The sequence below is a fragment of the Balaenoptera acutorostrata genome, chromosome 16, assembly GCF_949987535.1.
Source record: "Balaenoptera acutorostrata chromosome 16, mBalAcu1.1, whole genome shotgun sequence".
NCBI lineage: Eukaryota > Metazoa > Chordata > Mammalia > Artiodactyla > Balaenopteridae > Balaenoptera > Balaenoptera acutorostrata.
In genome coordinates, this window is record NC_080079.1 from 46,959,874 (window position 1) to 46,978,292 (window position 18,419).

An 18,419-nucleotide genomic window follows, 5' to 3' on the forward strand; every position below is an offset into this window, starting at 1 on the left:
TGAATGAGCTTCTATCTGCTGCCTCTCCCATCTTCATCCTTCCAGACCCTTAATACCTCCTTCTAGACCTTTCCCATAGTCACCTCTTAGCTTGAGAACATGGAACATGCTCCAAATGAAATCACATCACTACCAGATTATTTCTCTATGTCGATGTCAATAGGGAGCTAACAGTTCACTGGGCCAAACAAATGTAAATAGCATGTGGAATTGATTTGTTGGACTCTTATCAACAGGGAAACTGCTGCTTCCCTACAGTTTCTATAAGAGCTCTATGTCTTTCATACAGGACTGCTTTCAAATGCATGAGAGCTCAACTGCCCCTCAAACTCTTGTCTTTTTTTTTAAATAGATCTTTATTGGAGTATAATTGCTTCACAATACTGTGTTAGTTTCTGTTGTACACCAAAGTGAATCAGCCATATGCATACATATATCCCCATATCGCCTCCCTCCCATCCTCCCAATCCCACCCCTCTAGGCCATCACAAAGCACCAAGCTGATCTCCCTGTGCTATGCTGCTGCTTCCCACTAGCTAACTATTTTACATTCGGTAATGTATATATGTCGATGCTACTCTCACTTCACCCCAGCTTCACCCTCTCACCCCGTGTCCTCAAGTCCGTTCTCTATGTCTACATCTTATTCCTGCCCTGCAACTAGGTTCATCAGTACCATTTTTTTTTTTTTTTTTAGATTCCATATACATGTGTTAGAATACAGTATTTGTTTTTCTCTTTCTGACTTACTTCACTCTGTATGACAGACTCTAGGTCCATCCATCTCACTACAAATAATTCAATTTCGTTTCTTTTTATGGTTCAGTAATATTCCATTGTCTATATGTGCCACGTCTTCTTTATCCATTCATCTGTCAATGGACACTTAGGTTGGTTCCATGTCCTGGCTATTGTAAATAGTGCTGCAATGAACATTGTGGTACATGTCTCTTTTTGAATTATGGTTTTCTCAGAGTGTATGCCCAGTAGTGGGATTGCTGGGTCACATGGTAGTTCTATTTTTAGTTTTTAAGGAACCTCCTTGCTGTTCTCCATAGTGGTTGTATCAATATACATTCCCACCAACAGTGCGGGAGGGTTCCCATTTCACCACACCCCTTCCAGCATTTATTGTTTCTACATTTTTTGATAATAGCCATTCTGACTGGCGTGAGATGATACCTCATTGTAGTTTTGATTTGCATTTCTCTAATAATTAGTGATGTTGAGAATCTTTTCATGTGCCTCTTGGCCATCTGTATGTCTTCCTTGGTGAAATGTCTATTTAGGTCTTCTGCACAACTATATGCCAATAAAATGGACAACCATGAAGAAATGGACAAATTCTTGGAAAGGTACAATTTTCCAAGACTGAACCAGGAAGAATTAGAAAATATAAACAGACTTATCACAAGTAATGAAGTTGAAACTGTAATTGAAAATCTTCCAGCAAACAAAAGTCCAAGACCAGATGACTTCACAGGTGAATTCTATCAAACATTTAGAGAATAGCTAACACCAATCCTGCTCAGACTCTTCCAAAAAATTGCAGAGGAAGGAACACTTCCAAATTCATTCTACAAAGCCACCATCACCCTGATACCAAAACCAGGAAAAGATAAAACAAAAAAAGAAAATTATAGACCAATATCACTGATGAACATAGATGCAAAACTCCTGAGCAAAATACTAGCAAACACAATCCAACAACACATGAAAAGGATCATACACCATGATCAAGTGGGATTTATCCCAGGGATGCAAGGATTCTTCAATATATGCAAATCAATCAATGTGATACACCACATTAACAAATTAAGGAATAAAAACCACATGATCATCTCAATAGATGCAGAAAAAGCTTTTGACAAAATTAAACACCCATTTATGATAAAAACTCTCTGGAAAATTGGCATAGAGGGACCCTATTTCAACATACTAAAGGCCATATATGTCAAATCCACAGCAAGCATCATACTCAATGGTGAAAACCTGAAAGCATTTCCACTAAGATCAGGAACAAGACAAAGATGTCCACTCTCGCCACTATTATTCAACACAGTTTTGGAAGTCCTAGCCATGGCAATCAGAGAAGAAAAAGAAATAAAAAGAATACAAACTGGAAAAGAAGAAGTAAAACTGTCACTGTTTGTGGATGACATGATACTATACATAGCAAATCCTAAAGATGCCACCAGGAACTACCAGAACTAATCAATAAATTTGGTAAGGTTGCAAGATACAAAATTAATGCACAGAAGGCTCTGGCATTCCTATACACCAACAATGAAAAATCAGAAAGGGAAATTAAGGAAACAATCCCATTAACCATGACAACACAAAGAATAAAATACCTAGGAATAAACCTGCCTAAGGAGGCAAAAGACTTGTACTCAGAAAACTATAAAACACTGATGAAAGAAATCAAAGATGACATAAACAGATGGAGAAATATACCATGTTCTTGGATTGGAAAAATCAATATTGTGAAACTGACTATACTGTACTTTTTTTTTAACATCTTTATTGGAGTATAATTGCTTTACAATGGTGTGTTAGTTTCTACTTTATAACAAAGTGAATCAGCTATACATATACATATATCCCCATATCTCCTCCCTCCTGCATCTCCCTCCCACCCTCCCTATCCCACCCCTCTTGGTGGTCACAAAGCACTGAGCTGATCTCCCTGTGCTATGCAGCTGCTTCCCACTAGCTATCAATTTTACATTTGGTAGTATTTATAAGTCCATGCCACTCTCTCACTTCGTCCCAGCTTACCCTTTCCCTTCCCCGTGTCCTCAAGTCCATTCTCTATTTCTGCGTCTTTATTCCTGTCCTGCCCCTAGGTTCTTCGGAACCTTTTTTTTTTTTTTTTTTTAGATTCCATATATATGTGTTAGCATACGGTGTTTGTTTTTCTGTTTCCGACTTACTTCACTCTGTATGACAGACTCTAGGTCCATCCACCTCAGTACAAATAACTCAATTTCATTTCTTTTTATGGCTGAGTAATATTCCATTGTATATGTGTGCCACATCTTCATTATCCATTCAACTGTTGATGGACACTTAGGTTGCTTCCATGTCCTGGCTATTGTAAATAGAGCTGCAGTGAACACTGTGGTACATGACCAAAGCAATCTACAGATTCAGTGCAATCCCTATCAAACTACCAATGGCATTCTTCACAGAATTAGAACAAAAAATTTTACAATTCGTATGGAAACACAAAAGACCCCGAATAGCCAAAACAATCTTGAGAAAGAAAAATGGAATTGGAGGAATCAGGCTCTCTGACTTCAAACTATACCACAAAGCTACAGTAATCAAGACAGTTTGGTACTGGCACAAAAACAGAAATATAGATCAGTGATACAGGATAGAATGCCCAGAGATAAACCCATGCACATATGGGCACCTAATTTATGACAAAGGAGGAAAGTACAATGGAGAAAAGACAGCCTCTTCAATAAGTGGTGCTGGGAAAACTGGACAGCTACATGTAAAAGAATGAAATTAGAACACTACTTAACACCATACACAAAGATAAACTCCAAATGGATTAAAGACTTAAATGTAAGACCAGACACTATAAAGCTCTTAGAGGAAAACATAGGAAAAACACTCTTTGACATAAACCACAGCAAGATCTTTTTTGACCCACCTCCTAGAGTAAGAGAAATAAAAACAAAAATAAACAAATGGGACTTAATTAAACTTAAAGCTTTTGCACAGCAAAGAAACCATAAACAAGCAAAAGGACAACCCTCAGAATGGGAGAAAATATTTGCAAATGAAACAACAGACAAAGGATTAATCTCCAAAATATACAAACAGCTCATGGAGCTCAATATCAAAAAAAAACAAACAATCCAAAACTTTTGTCTTTTTATTGAGATATAATTGACATATTACATTGTAGGTTTAAGTTATACAGTGTGTTGATTTGATACATTTATACATTGTAATATGATTAACACCATAGTGTTAGCTAACAGCTCTGTCATGTCACATATTTATCATTTCTTTTTTGTGGTGAGAAGAATTAAGATCTAGTCTCTTAGCAACTTAAAATGTATAATAAGTATTTTGTTGTCTATAATCACTATGCTATGCAGTACATCTCCATGAGGTAATTATCTACTAGTTGCAAATTTGTATCCTTAAACAACATCTCTCCAATATTCACCCCCCCAGCCCCTGGTAAGCACATTTCTGCTCTCTATTTCTATGAGTTTAGCTTTTTTAGATTCCACATATAAGTGATATTATACATTATTTGTCTTTCTCTGTATGATTATCTCACTTAGCAAAATGCCTTCAAAAGATTATATATATGTATGTATGTATGTATATATAGTATCACATCTTCTTTATCCATTCATCCATCAGTGGCTACTTAAGCTGTTTCTATATCTTGACTATTGAAAATATTGCTGCAATAAACATAGGAGTGCAGATATCCTTTCAATATCCTGTTTTCATTTTCTTTCGGTGTATACCCAGAAGTGGGGTTGCTGGGTCATATGCTCTTTAAACTTTGCAAACTGCTTTGCTCTTTTAGCTTTGAGAGTTAGAAAATAGTCCCGAGGCTGGGCTCCCCCTCCTGCGCTTAGTGGCTACAGAACACACCTGCCCTCCCTCGGACCCCTCCCCTTGGAGCTCTGGGGGCAGCAGAGAAGTGGGAAGGGCCACAGGCAGTCATCCCAGCTCGCTCTCCTTCACATGGTATGCCCAGGCGTGCAGAACACCAGCATCCTTCACGGGGACCATCGGCGCAGTCCTCTTGTGGTTTTTCTGCTTTTGGTCTCCATCCAACAGTCCAGATCTCCTCTGTTGCCAGAACAAACTGTCTGAGACTAAATCTGGCCTTGTCACTCCCTGTCTAAAATCTTTCAGGGCATCCTCTGTTCATAGGATAAAGTGGGAGATCCTTACCTGAGAGACCAGATGCTCTAGGGCCCAACCCTGATCTCTAGACCCTCCCTGAGTTTTCCTTAGGTCTCTTCCAGCTGCTCCTAATGACCCCACTACCAGTCTGGCAGTTCCCCCACAGTGTTGCTGGTGTCTTTTTCTTTCCTTTACATATTATTCCCTTTCTCTACCTGAGTAACTACACACTAATCTTTCAGGATCCAAACATTCAAAGCCAGGTGCTCTCCTGGAAGAGGAGAGAAATGCATCAAGGTGAGAATGAGACTGAGTGGGCAGAAGCCTCAGACAGTGGGCAGAGCAGAGAACTGAGACAGGCCAGAGCTTCCCCACCTGCCACCTCCTGCTGTGTAATATCGGGTGTCTTAGTTAGCTAGGGCTGCTCTAACAAAAGGCGCAGACTGGGAGACTTAAACAGCAGAACTTTATTTTCTCACATTCTTGGAAGTTGGAAATCTGAGATCAAGGAGTCGGCAGGTTTAGTTTCTTCTGAGACCTCTCTCCTTGGCTTGTAGGTGGAGGTCTTCTCCCTGTATCTTCACATGGTCTTCCCTCTGTGCTGTCAGTGTCCAAATTTCACCTTTTTATGAGAACACCAGTCATACTGGACTAAGGCCCACCCTAATGACCTCATTTTAACTTATTCATCTCTGTAAAGGCCCTGTCTCCAAGTAAGGTTACATTCTGAAGTACTGGGGGTTTAGGACTTCAACATGAATTTTGGAGGGAGAAACACAATTCAGCCCATAATGGGGCAGTTAAAGGCGTCCTTTCTCTCTCTGTTTTCAATTTAATCTCTTCATCTGTAACATGGGGGTTGGGGGGAGTATAATAGGTAATCTTGTGTATCTTTTACAGCTCTAGACTTTCGGAGTTGAAAATCAGGCAACATGAAATAAGAGCTTGAGCAATTAGATTCTTGTGTCTTTCCATTAGGAAACTAACCAACAGTTTCAGACCTGAGTTATCTGTGTAGGTGTTGGAATCCTCCCTCCACTTTTCTTGCATGCATGCGTCATGGAAGGGGATCAGAGTAAAGAAGGGAATGAGTTTGCTACCTACTTTTCCCTATCACGTGGGAGAGATAGAAGAGGGAGTCAGAGAAGTTGGGAGGAGAAAAATGCCCAGATTTTTAAGTGTCCTGCAAGGCATGGGAGCCAGCATGAAATGGGCTTAGAGAGAGGGAAAGCGAGTGGAGGGAAGAGGGGAGGAGCACTAGTTTGTGTATCCACGTCCTAAAAGGACCAAGAAAAGTTATTTGAGATCCACAGTGGCCAGAGAAGAAAGTGGCCACCGAGGAGGGGCTGGGTCCTCTCCATTCTTCCCTCCAATCTTGCACATGCCCCCAGCATATGCCCCTGTCAACATGAGAGAGATGTTTTCCTCTGACTGCTGGGGGATGCTCCCGGGGTACCCAGGGCTGCAGGCTCCTGGCTGTGGGCAGCTCTTTTTGGGGTTCTCTGAGTCATCCTAGCCAGATGTCTAGGAATGTCAGGCATGCAGTGAAGGATGGTGGTGGTAAGCATTTTGGGACAAGAAATATCTAACGTTGCTAAAAAAATTTTTTTTTAATATTCTTGTGTATTTACTTTTGAAACCAGCACATCCTGGAGGACTGGAAGGCAGAATAACTTGGTGATTTTGGAGGCAGATAGGCCTCTCCTTCCAATTTCAGGTCCAACGCTAGAAACATTCTCCTCATAGTGGCCCAGGGATTGAAACCTTTGCCCCGAACCCTATGTATTCCGTCATGTGCAGTATTTACATGCTCATATTCACATAAATGCTCCATATTGATTTTTGTCTCTTCAAGCTCATGTGTGGACAGAGCATAGAACACTCAGTCATGGTTAAGATGAAGGAATGGGTAGGTTGTACCACGCAGAGCCCTGACCCCTTTCCTCACATACTGTTCCCTCTGCAGGGGAGACTCTCCCCATAACTCCCCTTCTCCCTTGCTCACTCCACCTTCAAATCTCAACCTCCAGTGAGAAGCCTTGCTGACCCTTCTGCAGGCTTGGATGAGCCCCTCTGACCCCATGTCCCTTCCTGGGGTCTCCACATCTAGCTGTGGAGACTGTGCACAGAACACAATTCACATTGAGTCATTATAGATACATATTGTAATACGACTCATTTTCCATGGATGGTAGTTACATGTCTGGAGCAAGGGGCATCTTGTTGTTGGTGGTGGTTCCCCCACCCCAGTTTTATTGAGATTTGATTGACACACAGCACTATATAAGTTGAAGGTGGGCAGCGTAATGACTTGACTTACATATATTACAAAATGATTACCACAATAATTTAGTTAACATCCATTACCCATAGAGTTACAAAAAAAATCTTTTTCCCTTGTAATGAGAACTTATAGGATCTGTTCTCTTAGCAACTTTTAAATACACCATACAGCGGTGTTAACTGTAGTCATCATGTTTTAAGTTATATCCCCAGTATTTACTTATCTTATAACTGAAAGTTTGTGCCTTTCCACCATCTTCATCTGATTCCCCCACCTCCTATCCCCCGCCTCTGGTAACCACAAATCTAATCTCTCCTTCTATGAGTTTAGCCTTTTTTTAGATTCCACATGTAAGTGAGATCATATGGTATTTGTCTCTGTCTGGCTTACTTCACTTAGCATAATGTCCTCTAGGTCTGTCTGTGTTGTTGCAAATGGCAGGATTTCCTTCTTTTTATATGGCTTTATCCATTCATCTGTCAGTGGATATTTACATTATTTCCATGTCTTGGCTATTGTAAATAATGCTGCAATGAACATAGGGTTGCAGATATCTCTTCAACATAGTGATTTCATTTCCATCAGATACATATCCAGAAGTGGAATTGTTGGATCTTATGGTAGTTCTATTTTTAATCTTTTGAGGAGCCTCCATACTATTTTCCATCGTGGCTGCACCAGTTTACATTCCCAGCAACAGTGCACAAGGATTCTCCACATCCTTTTCTCCACATCCTCACCAGTATTTATCTCTTGTCTTTTTGATAATAGCCATTCTAACAGGTGTGAGGTGATATCTTATTGTGGTTTAGTGGTTTAGATTTGTTTTTTCCTGATAATCAGTAATGTTGAGCACCTTTTTATGTACCTGTTGGCCATTTGAATATCTTCTCTGGAAAAATATCTTTTCATAAAAATTAACTTGAAATGGATTAAAGACTAAAATGTAAGACATGAAACTGTAAAACTCCTAGAAGAAAACATAAGGGAAAAGCTCCTTGATGTGGGTCTTAATGAGTTTTTGGATATGACACCTAAAGCACAAACAACAAAATAAAAAATAAACAAGTGGGACTACATCAAACTAAAAGGCAAAGGAGATGATGAACAAAATGAAAAGGCAACTTACAGAAAGGGAGAAAATATTTGCAAATCATATATCTGATAAGGGGTTAGTATCCAAAATATATTAAGAACTTATACAACTCAATAGCAAAAAACAAAAACAAAAACAGTTTGCAACAATGGGCAAGGGGCATCTTGTTCTAATTCTAATGAAGGTGTCCATGGGTTACCTATGGGGCTGAGTGTACCTCAGGGGATGGTGACAGCTGAATACTCATCTGCTTTTTTCTCTGGACTGTGAGCTCATCAGGCATCAACCGTGTCAGAACAGCTCAAGGTGGGGTCTCCAGCTTGAACACAGGGCCTGGCACCGGACCATCATTCACACAATGAATCAAAGGAATTAGTGGAGCTCTGGGCAGTGAGAGAAGAGTCCATGGAGGGAGTACGGGGAAGGGGGATGAGCGAGGGCTCGCAGAGCTGGGCTGGAGGCAGAGAGGAGGGGGGCCCAGCAGGGCTCATGAGAGCACAGACCGTGGGAGCCAGTTGTGTGACTGGTACTCAGTCCAGCGGTACATGGATAGCACCTGTGTCAAGCGGGTAGAGGGGAATTCATTGAGTTAATATTTCCAAACTGCTTAGAATAGCACTAGGCACACAGACATCAGGATACAATGTCAAGTATAAATAAATAAAGTGAGAAAATGAACGTTAACCTTAACAATGTGAAATTAAGTGTGAGTGGATGGAACGTGCAGATGCAAGTTGCCCAGAAGAGCAGTTGGGAGACCCCAGTGATGGGCTGAGCTGTCCTGGGCAATCACAGCCTCCATGATAGGATGTCAACCTTCCTTTCAAGTGCATCATCACTATTCCCTTGGCTTATGGTGCAGACTAACTGGACTCTTCCCAAAGCGAGGAAAACCAAGAACTTGTGACTGTCTGACGTAGGAGGTGTTGCCTTGCCCGCCTCGTGGTTCTGGGTGAGCTGTGATGAAAAGGAGGGGTGGGGCGAGCGCGGGGTCTGGGGCTTGGCGCTTGAGTGGAATAAGCACGGCTGCTGCCTCCTCTCTCCCTTCCTGTGGTTTTCTTCCTGATGCCTGGTGTTAATCATGTGACTTCTGGGTCTCCCACATGAAAAATCCTGTAGCTGGCTCACCCCTGAGCCAAGAAAAGGTAAGTGCCACATTCACGCAGGCTCCAATGCTTGTATTTTTGGAGAGCAGAAAGAGGCAGATAAAAGGCAGAGGCAGGCAGGCCAGGAAAACTGTGAGATCCCAAAATCAACAGCTGTGGCTGAGGAATCCTCCTTCCACATCCTGGGGGACTGGGACCCCTCCAGGATCTGCCCAGGGGCAGCGTGGGTGCTGGGGAGGCAGGGGACTTCCCTGCTGCCCCTTGCTCTCTCTTTGGGCATGTGTCTCAACAGCAACCATAAAGTCCCCCTCCATCCCCCCCATGAAGGAGAATTCACTCAAAGAAATGTTTCTATCCAGTCTCAGAAGCTCCAGTAGTCCTCATATTAAACATCCTCTTCAGAAAATGGTCTCTACTTCTTGGTACCAAGGAGATTCGTTCTTTCCAAATGCATTTGTTTCTTCCAATAGGAGAGTGCCAGAGAGAGGCGTCCTCTGTCCGTGCCATGGTGAGGTCCAGGCTCAGGGTGTGCCAGGAACTCGGGCTCCGAGAAGGAAGAGGTCAGCCTCAGGCTGGACACAGTGCTTGCTTAGGCTTCCAGAGGGTTCCCTGGTTGCTGGAGGGAGGTCGAGAGGGGTTTCACAAGCCCCCCATCATTCAAGGCTCCTTCATCTCCACCTTCTAAACTAACCTCTTTTTGAAATAGCTAAGATTTTTCAAAAACTTTCACTGGGGAAAAATGATAGGAAAACCACTACGAAAATATTCAACAGCTTGTCCAAGTGAGAAATAAAGTCCCAACCCTAGGGCCTGGTTCAGTCAGTCTGACCCCCTGTTCCCTCACTGTTTTGAACTTTATACAGCTGTGTGTGGGAGTCTGGGGCTTGGGGGGTTGTGTTAAACAGACCTAAAGTGGTAAGAAATTTCCCACTTTTTCTGCAGGAAAGGGCAGAGACAAGTAGCTTTGTATGGCAAAAAAGGTAGAATGTTAAGGTTGGGGGGTGGCTAGGCCCTGAGTTCAGAAGCGGGGGAGCAGTCGCTGGCCCTGGATCTCTTAGTGGGGGAACAGCAGCCACTGGCCCCCATGACCCCATTCTCTTGCTGAGGAAGGCTGGGGACATGGCCCTGTTCTTCCCTCTGAGCTCAGTATTAATGGTGATGGAGAGCAGTCCGCCCCCTTGCACATCCTTGAGAGCAGTCAGTGGGGATGTGTGTTTGGCTGTGGGGGTCTTGTTTACCCCTTCTCCAAAGAAAGTGTTCTTCAGTCTCATTGACCCGTCTTCCATCTATCTCACCCCAGTGAACGTGCAAACGGTCTTCAGTGAGTGATACAGCACTCCTCATGAATGTGTGTGCAGTGACCTTGGTTAGTTGGACATCAGAGACCCAGGTGAACTGAGGGATGTACAGCATTATTTTTTCTCTCCTCTTGCTCCCCCCACAGGTAGGATGCCAGAGGACAGGAAGGGCAGAGGAAAGTCTTAGCAGAGCTTGGAGGGGAAGGGAGACCTTCTATTTTCACGCTTGGGCAAGAAATCCTTACATACCTCCAAGTAGCAATGAGGACACTCTGTAGCCACTGAATGGGAACAGGATTCAAACCAGGGGCAACCCAAAGGCATTGTACCTGCCTCTGTCAGGTGAGTCCACTGGGCATCTCAGTGAAAGATGTCCCAAACTGTTAAAAGATTATTTTAAAGAGGCTCTAACCAAGTCTCTCATACAGATATTTATTAAAAGAACACTTGTCAAGTATTATATTTTTACTTATTAATAATATAAGTATAATAGTGTTGGAATAATAATAATGCAATGAGTATGTGTAAGATGTTTCTTTCAACTGGTTCAGAGGTGAATTTAAAGTACCACTCATTCATAGGAAGACAAGAGATGTTAAAATTAACTTGGATGCAAAATGGGAATATCCATAGGGCAATAATTGCATTCCACTGAACACAGTTACTTTGTATTTCTATAGACAAGAATCATTTGCATTATTATCAGTTTTTCACAATTGTAAAACATCTAAAAGGCAGTGAAAGGTAGAGGTAAACCAGAGGGTCCAGTGGACAGGGCAGTGAATAATCCTTTCTAGCTTCCATTTCAAACTCTTTCGCACTTTTCTCTGACATTTCAGCATGCCCCAACAACTGATTTGGCAAAAGTACTTCTGACCACTACTCATGCAACACTATTGTACTGGACTCCAATGAGGGTTCCTCCTCAATCTCTAGTTCTCACATGGTTTTTAGTGAAATAGGTCTCCTTATTTTCTGAACTCCTGTCTCTTTAGTTCAGGTAGTACAGGCCAATCTAGAGAGAGTCCACCGTACTGTACTCAGAACCACCTCTCCGGGCCACACTGGACCATCATACTTGCTCCAAGTTACCACATTCCTACTCTCCATCCTCTTGAAATGGAAATATACAAAATGGCCTCAGCAGGTCTACCCGGTTATGCCTGAAATGAGGAACAAACGTGATTTAGGCTACCAGGTTGGAGCTCTCTAAGGAAAAAAAAGCATTCAATTCCTACAATAAGAAGAAAACAAAGAAAACGTCTTTAGTAATTAGAATGTATAGAGATTATAGGACTCCGTGTCCTTGCGTGAGGGAAAAAAATAAAGTGTGAAGATTAGACAATGTGATTCTTAACATTCTTTATGATCACTTGTTTATTTCTTTGCATAAAAAATAGTAGCTACTATTTATCAATTTTCATCCATGTGCCAGCCTCTCTGCTAGGAATTCCTACATGCATTAAACTTAACCTTTATATGATGGCAAAAGGAAAATATTATTATTCACATCTTACAAATGATAAAAAAAAAACATGGCTTAAAGAAGTTGAAAGTTTTGGCCAAAGTCGTAATTAATAAGTGGTGGCTCCTGAGTTAGTGTGACTCCACAGCACATCCTCTTTTCTTCACACTCTTCAATGAAGGCTTGCAAAATGAATCCTCCTGCTTTCCATCTGGCAGGGTGAGAAGGAATTGCCATTCCTACTGGGATCTAGAAGCTGCTGCACATGATTATTAGCCCAAGGAATCTTCATTTCAAGCAGAACCAGATCTCCCAGCTGATTACTCACAGGAGAGAGGATTTGGCATATAGTCAGTCAGACAGGGACTGCAGAGAACACATCAAGTCCTGGATATTTACAGTGACAAGGTGGCCCCCAAAGCCCAAACACAGAACCTTGGGAGACTGCACCACTTCTCTTTAGAAACCCCTAGCTGGGTGGACTGCCTGTAGGATACAGGGCAGGGGGACCAGAAAGAACACAGTCATCATCATAGCCTTTGTCTTGCTGGAGGCTGATACTTCAGAGGAATACTCCAATGGTCCTTGGCCAATTGATGAGCCTCCTTTTCAGTTTTCACCTCTGTCCCTGAGTTTAAGCTCCAAAGTGCTGGTTACTTTGAGAGGCAAAAGGGAAAAACATTTGAGGGCATGAAGTATCCAAGGCTAGAAACAATCCGATGCTGATATTGGAAAAATAGTGTGTGTGCAGAAGGTACTCTGAAGTTCAAACAACAAATGACGAGGATGTGGAGAAAAGGGAACCCTCATACACTGTTGGCGGGAATGTAAATTGGTACAGCCACTATGGAAAACGGTATGGAGGTTTCTCAAAAATCTAAAAATAGAACTACCATAAGACCCAGCAATTCCACTCCTGGGTATTTATCCAAAAAAAGAAAAGAAAAGAAAATACTAACTTGAAAAGATAATGCATCCCTATATTCACAGCAGCATTGGTTACAATAGCCAAATATGGAAACAACCTAAGTGTCTACTGATGGATGAATGGATAAAGAAGGTGATATATATATATATATAAATACATATATATATATATATATATATATACACACACACACACACACACACACACACACACGCATACATACACAAGCACACACACACAATGGAATACTATTCAGCCATTGAAATTTTGCCATTTGCAACAACATGGATGGATTTGGAAGGTATTATGTTAAGTGAAATAAGTCAGACAGAGAAAGACAAATACTGTGTGATGTCACATATATGTGGAATCTAAAAAATAAAACATACTAGTGAATATAACAAAAAAGAAACAGACTCACAGATATGGAGAACAAACTAGTGGTTACCAGTACAGAGAGGGAAGGGGGGAGGGGCAATCTACTATGTATAAAATAAATAAGCTACAAGGATATATAGTACAACACAGGGAATATAGCCAATATATTATAATAACTATAAATGGACTATAACCTTTAAAAATTGTGAATCACTATGTTGTACACCTGAAACTTACATAATATTGTATATCAGGGTTCCCCAACCCCCAGGCTGAGGACTGGTCCTCGGCCTGTTAGGAACCGGGCCACACAGCAGGAGGTGAGTGGCAGGCAAACGAGCAAAGCTTCATCTGCCGCTCCCCATCGCTCCCCATCGCTCACATTACTGCTTGAACCATCCTCACCCCCCCACCCCCACACCCTTGTCCGTGGAAAAACTGTCTTCCTTGAAACCAGTCCCTGGTGCCAAAAAGGTTGGGGACCACTAATGTACATCAACTATACCTCAATTAAAAAAAAGAAAAACATAACCAGGGTCATTTAGAAAAATATATAAATTTACTAGTAAATATCACTTGGGAACTTCTTAAGTGTTAAAAAAAATCTATTTTTTTTTTTAAATTTTATTTATTTATGGCTGTGTTGTATCTTCGTTTCTGTGCGAGGGCTTTCTCTAGTTGCGGCAAGTGGGGGCCACTCTTCATCGTGGTGCGCGGGCCTCTTATTATCGCGGCCTCTCTTGTTGCGGAGCACAGACTCCAGATGCGCAGGCTCAGTAATTGTGGCTCACGGGCCTAGTCGCTCCGTGGCATGTGGGATCTTCCCAGACCAGGGCTCGAAGCTGTGTCCCCTGCATTGGCAGGCAGATTCTCAACCACTGCGCCACCAGGGAAGCCCAAAATCTATTCTTAAAATCAGTAACTATATAAGTTACTAAAGTAATTTTTTCTCTCAAATTATATTGTTGACAATATAAGACAAACAATGTTGGCAGTTCACATCGCTAAAAAGAGTCTATGCTGGTGTAAACTTTGAATACTTAGGTCCTGAGCCTCTCTTAACTGTAATTTGGAAGTCAGAAAGAAAGTAAGGTATGCTAGTTGAGACTCTGTCCATCCTAGACACAGCACGGCTAGATTCTCCCTGCTCTCATGGGAGCCCACAGCAGAGGGACAGACACCCCAGGTAGGGCCAGCTTCATGGGCATGCAAGCAGTACCATCACCTGAGCCTCCTTCTCAGAAGGGCCCCACACTTGGTTTAATGTTCTTCTGTGGCCATCTTGAAATCCTTAATAATTTCATCTTTGGACTTGCGTTTCGTAAATGAAGTCTGATGTGACCCTGGAGCACGCGCCTGAGTAAAGGAGCCTGCGCTGGGCGGCCCCACGTGCACACGCACCTGCCAAGCCAGTGTGCACCATGGGCAGTGGACGCCTTGCATGCCCAGCCATCAGCTTGGCTGCCCAGCGCTGCCTGGAGCCGTGTGGGACACTGCAGGGCCCTAAGGGGGTTGTTATTTCTGGGGACCTGGGCCTAGACTGACAGTGGTGGCAGTGGTGGCTGCAGCAAAAGCAACAGCGCTGGCTAAATTGGCCATGGTTTCAGGAGAGCATGGAGACAGTGCCTGGAGGCTTCCCTGTTCCTTTTAGGCTATGTTATGTCATGTCATTTTGAGAGTAAATAATGTCACTATTGCCCCATTACATTCTCTGAGTAATAAAATATTTTTAAAGGAAAACCTTATAGTTTTTCGTTTTTAACTGTACTCCTTTTCCTGTTTTCTGAACAAAGGACTCCCATTTTCATTTTTCCCTGGGCCCTACAAATTATGTAGCCAACCCTTAGGACAGGACTTGAGAGAAGGCAGAATATTTTAAATCTAAAAACATGCAGAGCGAGCAGTGAGGGATTCAGACAATAATATGAAAATACAGAGTGATTTGGCAGAGGTTGGATAGAAATTAGGGAAGAGAAGTAAGAATTGGGTGAGTGTGGAAAGGGAAAGCTGGTTCTATTAAATGGCTCTTGACATAATTTTAGCAGTAATGATAGAGAAAGAAACAGTTTTCAGAACTGCAGGCTGTAAATAGCCTATGAAATGAAAGGAGATAATAAGTGTCAAAAATAGTCTAGTGTGTGACCCAGGATGTTGCAAAATAAATTTTTTGAATTGATTGCACTGGAATGAATGATGCCTAGGAGATGGGAAAGATGAGTTGCCAATAGCAAGGGATACTGTCAATAAATAACAAGAGAAACTTGGAGAAGGAAGAAAGAAGGATATATTTTTTTTAAAGCTGTATTGCTGGTTAGCTAACAGGATGGAGAGCTGAGGAAAAAAGAAAAGAGGAACTACTGTTTGTTGTATGGCCAGTATTTGAATATCTCATTGAGGCATCTCAATAGATCTCTAAAGAGAGATATAAATAGATATAGATATACACATAGGTGTGTGCATACATATAGTATATAGATACATAATTAAAGATATACTTAAATGATAGATTTTATATATAAATATATATATAGTTTATATATAGTCTCTCTATATAGATAAATCTATATAAATCTCTCCATATAGAAAATCTATAAAATTAAGATTAATAAATTGTCCCAGCTGACACACAGAAGTTGGACTTGAACTCAGGATTTTCTGGCTCAGAATCCTGTGGATTTTGTACTCTACCCTACTGCTTTGCCTGCAATCTATCTTTTAAATCTGCTATAGGAACTCTGCAATGTAACAATTACTGTTTTAGGACAAATGATTCTGCTATTTTGAAAAGTTTAAATAAATACAAGATATTAACTACCAACTAATTTATCTAAAGTAACCCATAATCTGAAATAGTATTTAAAAATATGAAAAAGAACTCACCCTCAGTTAAAAACAAAAGGCTAACCCAAGATAATATTGGTTTTACCACCAAGCAAAAGAAAGGAGAAAGAGTAGCCATATGAATGGGCAACAAAAGGAAGGGCTCATTGAAAAAGATGAGGGAAAGACAAAATCAGTACTGAGGTTGGGGAGCTCTTCAGTTTATGAGGTGGAGAGGGGTACATATTGAGAAGCACTCTACTGAGATTTTGCAAGCATAACTCCACATCCTGCCCTCTCTTCAAGGCTAAACTTCTTGACAAAGTTGTCTAAACAGGCTGTCTCCCTTGTGTAAATCTCTGATTCATTTTTCAACTCATCTCTTTCTGGTTTTGTCCACAAGAATCTACTGAAATAGCTCCTGTCAAAGTTTCCAACAGTTTTCACATGTCAAATACAGTGGTCGATATTTTGCCCTCTTCTTACTTCATATCATAGCAGCATTTGATAGAGCTGTCTACCTCTTTGTTCTGGCAACATTCTCCTTTCCCATCTACTGTGATGCCACATTCCCACAATTTTTCACCTACTATTTATTCTCAACTTTCTTTCTGTACCCAATTTTTAAATGTTGATATAATTACTCAGAACTTTGTTTTGGAATATCTTCTCTTCTTTATCCTGTTTCCATAAAATATGCTATCCATTCCCATATCATTAAATAATATCTATATAGCAAGGATATATAATTATAATTTCTTAATACCATTAATCATGTTTTGTAATACATTTATTTATTCTTATTATTTTTTTCTCCATTAAAATGTCTGCTCCAACAACCATATGACTTTGTAAATTTGTTCACTAAGAGGTTAAGAAACAGGTTCAAGTTCTCAACATTAGTGAGTGACAGAGCCAAAAATGGATCACAGATCTTCCTATTTCTAGAGTGGTGGCTGTATGTTACTCTGTCTCTCATAAAATAAAAATTTAAAGGGGTTTCTAAGTGTGACAAAAATAGAGTAGCTTGAAGTAGACCAACACTTCTGCCAAGAAAAATTTTAAAATCCAGATATAATGCAAAATAAACAGCTATTGAAAGGATTGACGAGATACCAACGTAGCTAGGAATTAAGTGGCAAGAATGCCTGAGAGAAGTAAACCACATAAAATAAGCTCAACACTTGGTGGTTTTCCCTCAAAGTAGTTGCCAAAATCAATAATAGAGGGGGAAAAAGCTGAATAGACTGAAAAATCAACAACTCTTCTTGATCCGTAAAAGAGGGAAGGACACAGGGCAAACCACTGCTCCTAGGATTGAAGAGACAGACAGGCGAATACAGAGTCACAGCTTACCAAAGCAGAGACTCACACAAGCAAACAGCCTTGGGAACCAGTGGTGGGGTAGGAAAATGTGAACTGTAATTGATGAATTGCTAGAGGCTCAGTGCAGACAAATCTGAGAGCTAAAAACTCCAGGAGGAACCAGACATAGGAAGGCCCCCACAACCTCCAGGAGCTTGACCAGGTTCCCACAGTAAATATCAGAGAAAAATCTGCTCATGCTTCTGGCAGAAGAAAGGAAAAGGGAACCATTTTTGGAATACACCAGAGCACTTTGTTCTTCTTAACAAAGCCTCACCTCAGGGGAATCTAGTTAACCAGAGCTTAACCTGCTGGGGTATTATCAAGAACTAACTAACCTGGGGAAGGTAAATACCCAACTCCAGCCCACTCCAGCCATCCTGTCCCAAACAAGGTGTAAAACTGAGAAACCCTTGTGAAGTTCACAGAGGTACAGGCTACTAAAACACAAAGACCTAATTATAGGATTACAGAAAGCCTCCCCTTCCCCAGCATTAGAACCAGACATGGCAGAGACATTGGAATTATCAGATCGGGAATTTAAAACAACCATGATTAATATGCTAACGACTCTAATGGATCAGTAGACAGCAAGCATGACTAAATGTAAGCAGAGAGATGGAAATCCTAAGAAAGAACCAAAATGAAATGCTAGAGATGAAAATCACTGTAACCCAAATGAAGACTGCCTTTGACGGGTTTATTAGTAGACTGGACATGGCTGAGGAAAGAATCTCTGTGCTAGAGGGTATATCAACAGAACCCTTCAAAACCAAAAAGCAAAAA